Raw genomic sequence first — 7,988 nt, forward strand, 5'->3', positions numbered from 1 at the left:
TTCTTCCCCATGGGAGGGTAACCACGCAGAAGCTGGTTCAAGGGGTGACTCACTTTGGCGTAGCCCTTCACGTATCTCCGATAATAACCACAGAACCCCGAGAATGAGCGCAGGGCGCTCACAGTCCGGGGCCTCGGCCACTGGGTCACCGCTTCTATCTTATCCCGGTCTGCAGCTACGTCAATTTGAAAGATTATGTGTCCGACATAGCTAACAGACGTCTTGCAGAACTGACACTTGCCCAGGGAGAGTTTTAACTCTTCCTCCCTCAGCTGACATTTAACCTTCAGTAGCCTCGCTTCCTGTTCTTCCAAGGTGGCTCCAAACACTAACAAATCATCCAGATACATCGACACTTCAAGCAAATTCATATCCCCACCGTCTTCTCCATGACCCTCTGGAAGGTGGCAGGGGCTCTCGATATGCCCTGGGGCATCCGTTCGAACTGGAGAAACCCCAGAGGGCATATAAATGTCGTCTTCACATCGCGATCTGGTAATATCCACTCCTCAAGTCCAGCACACGAAACCACTCCACTCCACTCAGACCCTCGGGACCGTATACTGGTCAGGGACAGTGCGCCGGTTCAGGGTCCTATAGACCACACACATGCGTACCTTTCCGTTCTTCTTCCGGGCCACTACAATTGGGGACGCATAGGGCCTTCGGGACTCAGTGATGATTCCAGATTCCTTCAACTTGCACAAGTGCTGCCGCACGTTTTCCATATCTGCAGGGGCCAGTCGCCGTGACCTCTCCCTGAACGGGGTGTCCTCAGTTACTGGATGATATGGCGAGTGCTCTTGGAACAACCGACTCAAACTCACCAAGAGAGAAAAAAAAACATCTTCCTGCTTCAACATCTCCGCCAGCAGCCTGTGTTTCCACTCTGGCGGCACAGGAGAGTCCCCAAAGTTAAAGGCCTCAGCGGTCAGCTTTCCTGTTTTCCAATCCTTCCCCCTTAGTGGGCCTCACAGGGGCACTAGACATTTCGCAGAGATTCCCTCTATCCGTAGCGACACGCTCGAGCGGGGTTCCAATAATCCTTCCGGAATAGAGTCTTGTGATTTCGTGGGTTCCTTGGTAAATTGCTGTGAACGGGTTCCCCGAGAGACGCGAGGCCATTCCCTCACTGGGTCTCCTCTAGGTTTCCCGACACCTCTCCCTTCTTGGATACCCGGGGACTCGCCCTCCAAGAGGCTTCCGGCCGCTCACATTCCCGCTGGAAGTAGCCCACCTCCCCGCAGTTATAGCACAGCCCTGCCTCTCACAGTCTCTCGGGAAGTGTCCCTCTTTCACACAGTTATAGCACAGCCCTGCCTCTCACAGTCTCTCCGGAAGTGTCCCTCTTTCACACAGTTATAGCACACGCTACCAGCCGCCCCTCTTCTCGCAGACCTCCGGCCACTCGCAGCATCCTGCGCTGTCCGTCCTCTGGGGGGGGGGGGCGAAGCCCTCCCTACCGACACCTCAGGCCTCAGCTCGGCCACCACATCCTTTATCAGTTGCCGGGTGGAGCCGGCTATTCTCCCATCCCCACCAGGGGCTACAACTGAGGATCTCACCCTGCTGACAGAATCCTCCCGAGGCCTTAACGCGCGCTCATCCCCCCTCACATCTCTGATCAGTTGAACGAACGTCGGAGGAGGAGGACGCGTCTTATAAGACTGCAGGAGACTCCAAGCAATCTTGTCCTCGGCCTGGGTACCTGAAATACCTGATCCATCCTTAACTGATCCAACTGTTCGGCCCGAATGACTCCCCAGCGCCGCAATCCATTAAGCTGTCTCTCTAGCCGAAAAAGGTCCGCAGAGAGCTTCTCACCCTCCTCCTGATACATGTTTTGAAACTCCCCGAGCAGCTCCCAGTCAACCCAAAAGCACTTTCCAAAGCATCCATATAGTCCTTCAGAGTGGCCAAAGGCTGGTTAAACTTCACACCTCGCAGTACCCCAGCCGCCTCTCCCCGCAAACTTTCAACTAATCTCTGTCGCTTTTCCTCATCCGAACACTGACACTCTCTCAACAACTGTGACGTTTGCTCAACCCATGTCTCATAATCCTCCTCACCTTCGGGAGTGGGCGTTATCCCCGAGAAAACTCCTATCTTCTGGCGGGGCCCCTCTGCCCTTCTCGCTAAGGAGGTAAGTGCAGAGGCCAACTCAGAGCTCTCGCCTTTCACGGTGGAACAGAAACTGACCAACTTTTCCAAATCTGACCACTCTTTCCTTTCATCCTCCAGCACCGGAAGAATCCGTTCCCTGAGATCTCCTCCCCCCCCCCTCTGCAGGCAACTCCACTCGCTGAGCTTTGACCCCTCCCTCCCCGACACACTGCAGGCACCATGGCCCCGCCTCCCCGGGGACGCCAATCTCCTCTGGCAACTCCGCCCCTGTTGTGTCCTCACTTGTCTGCACTAACACTATATCTGTACCTGCCTCAAAATCAAAATTCCGCGATACAACCTCCACTTTGCCAAAAGTTTTAACCGCACTCAAACCTCGCAGTAACACTTCATCCGGTTGCTAGTCTCCACCCCCCGCCCCCCCCCCCCCCAGCACGCACGCATTGCTCTCTGCCACCTTCGCAGCCGCACACCATCGCCGAAAAGCAGCTGCCGCCAACCCAACTGTATTTTATTTAAGCAGAGTGGTCACACAGCATCCACGGAATTCTATCCCGGGACGAGCGCCCCACAGATGTAACGGCCACGACTATCGGCTTGTATTTGTCTCGGGGAAAATCCGTCCACCCGCCAAACCGTGTCTCCCGTTTGCGTGGATGCTGTGAAATGCACACTGGTACAAACTCGCACACACAATATCAGACAGCACACAGTGTACGTTTACAGAGTACACTTTATAAATCTTACTGGAACTACGCAATTAATAGCGTTACGATATAAAAAGAGAAGAAAAAAAAGGCGCCGACTTATCAGAGTTCAATCAGTTCCAGCACAACCGCTGGAGCTCAATTATGGAAGCCTTCTGTCCACCATTCGATCTTCTCCGACCTCCTCGACCCGCCGCCTGGGACCAACCTCGGTGATCGGCCAGAGCGCGTCCAGGACGTCCTTCCTCTTCGGTTCTCCTCCCGAAAAACTCGCGCACTGACTCCAGGCTCCCACACGTACAGATAGAACAACATCGCTTCCCTTGTTTAGTTCCTCCGTTATCAATAATTATAATCCAAACATTCCAAATAACTGGAGCATTACCTCATCACTGACCCACAAGAAAGCCATTTCATTATAACGCTACAGAGAAGCCATTTTATGTAAGCAATAAACTGTTAACATTATAGTTAATAATCAGCGAACCCTCCATATATATTGTTGAAACCTGACGCAGACTGGGAGTCCGTTTCGCTGAACACCTACGCTCGGTCCACCAGAGAAAGCAGGATCTCTCGGTGGCCACACATTTTAATTTGCACGTCCCATTCCCATTCTGATTGTCTATCCATGGCCTCCTCTACTGTCAAGATGAAGCCACACTCAGATTGGAGGACCAAAACCTTATATTCTGTCTGAGTGGGCTCCAAGCCGATGGCATGAACATCGATTTTTCTATCTTCCATTAATCCCCCTCCTCCGCTTCTTGCCCCATCCTTCATGTATTTATTTATTATTTTCTCTGCCCGTCTCACAATCACTCCTTGCCTGCTCTCCATCTTCCTCTGGTACTCCCCCCCCCCTTTTCTTTCTCCCATGAACCTTTCCCTTTTACAGCTGTGTATCCCTTTTTCCAATCAACTTCCCAGCTCTGAGCTCCATCCCTTCCCCTCCTGTCTTCTCCTATCATTTCGGATCTCCCCCTTCTCCTCCCAAATCTCTTACTAGCTTTTCATTCAGTTAGTCCTGACGAAGGGTCTTGGCCCGAACTGTCGTCTGTACTTCTTCCTATAGATGCTGCTGACCAGCTGTGTTCCACCAGCGTTTTGTGTGTGTTTCTTGAATTTCCAGCATCTGCAGATTTCCTCGTGAAAAGACTGAGCTTTGTCATGAAGCAGTTAAGTGATAATTTGAGGCAAAGATTGGCGGTAAAAATGGCTGAAGGGGAATTGAAGTTTATTCCACATCAACCCCACCTACTGGGAGGCATCACAGTCACATGGTCAGCTGGAGATGTCAGACCACTGAACACACCAGCACAGGGTCCCCGTGGATCTGTGGTGTTTGTGTGTGTGTGTGTGTGTGTGTGTGTGTGTGTGTGTGTGTGTGTGTGTGTGTGTGTGAGCGACTGTGGGAGTGGGGATTTTGAACACCATGTAATGATTTGGATGAAATTCACGATGTGAAAAGGAAGTCCAAGTCTAATCAGATTTGTGTTTTTATTTATTTCGGGAGGTATTTCGACAGAACAGGAGGTAGGACCTGCTCTTTACCGAAACCCTGGATGGATGGATTCGTAAAATTGTTCCGAATAGCAGCTTATAACCACCAGTTTAAATATTTACAGGACTGATGATGATGTCCAGGAATTGACAGTGACAGATGAGGCCCTACCGGTTGAAAAATCCGATCACCGCTATTTGCTGAACACAGTGCTAAGAAAAACACTTGATGCCATTAATCGAGGTAAAACTTACAAAGATTGGCCGTAATACTGGGCTGAAGGGGAACTGAAGTTTATTCCACATCAACCCCACCGACTGGGAGGCATCGCTGTCACATGGTCAGCTGGAGATGCCAGACCCCTGAGCACACCAGCACAGGGTCACAATACAACCAATACACGGGACTGGCAGATGAACCACTGTGTCCTGATCCCAGGCACACTGCACTGACACACCAGGACATGAGTTTGAATCCTACCACAGGAGCTGGGAATTTAATACTGACTTGATAATATTGTAGAGAATAAAAGTGGGTATCAGTGTGATTACCGGGATTGTCAGGAAAATACACAAGTTCTTCGTGAATTGTGAGTGCAGTGTCTGATTGACGCAGGTCTTCCCCCTTCTGGATCAGCATCTCTCACTGTTGTCAGAGGCAGAAGAGGGGAGTGGTAGTGATCGGGAACTCAGTCTTCATGAAGCAGACAGGAGAATTTATGGACATGAACTGAAGACCTGAATGGTGTGTTGCCTCCGAGGTGGCAGGGTCAGGAACGCCTGGGATCGTGTCTGCATAATTTAGAGAGGGAAGGAAAAGAACCAGATACTGTATCTCGGTATATTCTGGGACCAATGACATTGGAAGTAAAAGCAAAGAGGTCCTGAAAATAGAATTGTGAGAGCTTGGTAAAAAGCTCAGAACAGTACCTCCAGTTTTCTGGATTGTTGCCTGTGCCACCTGCTGGTTAGTGTAGGAACAGCATAATTTGGCTGCTATTGATTTGAGTGCTGTTCTAAAGCTCTTGAATTGAACGCTGACATTGGATTTGCCTTCCTAACACCTTCCTCACCACTGACTCGACCTGCAAGTTAACCTTAAGGGTGTTCTGCAGAAGGACTCCTTAGTCCGTTTTCATCTCAACTTTTTTGGATTTTCTCCCCATTTAAAAAAAAAATAATCTGCACATTATTTCTACGACCAAAGCTCATGACCTGAATTTTCCAGCATTGTATTTCATTTGCCATTTTCTTGCCCTTCCTCCTCATTCAAGTCTTTGTGCAGTCTGCCTGTTTCCTCAACACTACCGCCCTCCACCAGTCTTTGTATGATCTGCAAACTTGACAATATTTTATTATCTAAATCACTGATATATAACATAAAAAGAGGCGGTCCCAACACCGACACCTGTGGAACACCACTAGTCACTGGCAACCAAACAGAAAAGTATCCCTTTACTCTCATTCACTTTTTCTGACCAATCAGCCAACGTTCTGACTACGCCAATAAATGTTCTGTAATACCATGAGCTCTTAACTTGGTAAGCAGCTTCATTTGTGCATCTTGTCAAAGGCCTTCTGAAATTACAAATATACCACATCCCCTTTATCTATCCTAATTGTAATCTCCTCAAAGAATTACAAACAAGTTTGTCAGGCAAGATGTTCCCTTAAGGAAGCCATTCTGACTTGTCTTACCTTGTTCAGTGTCACCAAGTATTCCATAACCTCATACTTAACAAATGACACTAACTTCTTCCCAACCACAGAGGTGAGGCTAACTGGTCTATAACTTCATCTCTGCTGACTTCCTCCTGATTAAAAGAGTGGAGTGACATTAGCAGTTTTCCAGTCCTGTGAAACTATGCCACGGTCCATTGATTTTTGAAAGATCATTCCTAATATCTCCACAATGTCCACTGTTGCTTCTTTCAGAACATTAGAGTGCAGTTCATCTGCTCCGGGTGACTCATGTACCGTCAGGTCTTTCAGCGTTTTGAGCACCTTATCCGTTGTAACAGTAACTGCACTCACTTCGCTTCCCTCGAACCCTTCAAATTCTGGCACAGTGCTAGTGTCTTCCACGGTGAAGAATGGTGCAAAATATTTAATTCATCTGTCATCTCGTTATCCCGCGTTATTATACATCCGGCCTCATTTTCTAGTGGCTCTATATCCACTCTCATCTCTGTGTTATTTTGTACAATACTTGAAAAACAATTTGATATTGTTTTCTGGCTTGTTTTGCAAAGACAGGTGTATCAACAGGGCCCGAAGGATTACTGGAGTCAACCCGAGCACAAACTGTTCCAGTTGCTACCATCCGGGATACGGTACCGCAGCGTAAAAGCCAGGAGCAACAGTCGCCAGGACAGCTTCTTCAAGCAGGCCATCAAATTGCTTAACACGTGCTGAGACAACTGTATTTCTATGTTATATTGACTAGCATGGTGTACATTGTATTTATAAACGTTTGTATCATAAATTACGTAAATTACACATTGCACATTTGGACGGAGAAGTAACATAAAGATTTTTACTCCTCGTGCATATCAAGGCTGTAAGCAATAAAGTCAATTCATATTTAATTTTCCCCTCCCAATCATTCTTTCAGTTGCTCTCTGTAAATATTTAAAAGCTTCCCAATCCTCTGTCTTCCTTCTAATTTGTGCTTAGTTGTATAACCTCTCATTTGCCTTTACGTTAGCTTGAATTCCCTTGTCAGCCACGGTTTTACTATTTTGCCATTTGAGTATTTATTTATTTTTGGAATATATCTATCCTTCACCTTCCCCATTTTCCCAGAAACTGACCCCATTTCTGCTCTGCTCTCATCCCTGCCAGCGTCTCTTTCCAATTTGCTTTGGCCAATTCCTCTCTTAGACTACAATTTCTAATGATCTAAAAACATGAAGCCCGGTCCCCTACACCAGCTTCTGAACCATCTTTAATCTGCCAAATTACCCTGTTTCTACCCTCACCAGCACGTGGCACAGGCAGCAATCTAGAAATTACAACCCTGGAGGTACTGCTTCTGAGCTTTCTACCAAGCTCTCCAAATCCTATTTTCAGGACCTCTTTGCTTTTACTTCCTATGTAATTGGTCCCAAAATGTACCAGGATATCTGGCTGTTTTACCTCTCTCTCCCTCTCTGAAATGTTGCAAACACAATTCGAGAAATCCCTGACCCTCCCTGGCACCTATGAGGCAACATACCATTCAGGTGTCCAGTTCATGTCCATCAATTCTCCTGTCTACTTCCTGAAGATTGAGTCCCCTATCACGACCACTCCCCTCTTCTGCCTCTAACAACAGTGAGAGTTGTTGATCCAGAAGGGGGAAGACCTGCACCAATCAGGCACAGCACTCACAATTCACGAAGGATTTGCGTATTTTCCTGACAATCCCGGTAATCACACTAATATGCACTTTTATTCTCTACAATATCATCAAGTCAGTATTAAAATCCCAGCTCCTGTGGTAGGATTCAAACTCATGTCCTGGTGTGTTAGTGCATTTGCCTGGGATCAGGATACAGTGGTTCATCAGCCAGTCCCGTGTATTGGTTGTATTGTGACCCTGTGCTGGTTTGTTCAGGGGGTCTGACATCTCCAGCTGACCATGTGACAGTGATGTCTCCCAGTCGGTGGGGT

The sequence above is a fragment of the Hemitrygon akajei genome, unplaced genomic scaffold (genome assembly GCF_048418815.1).
Source record: "Hemitrygon akajei unplaced genomic scaffold, sHemAka1.3 Scf000034, whole genome shotgun sequence".
Classification (NCBI taxonomy): Eukaryota; Metazoa; Chordata; class Chondrichthyes; order Myliobatiformes; family Dasyatidae; genus Hemitrygon; species Hemitrygon akajei.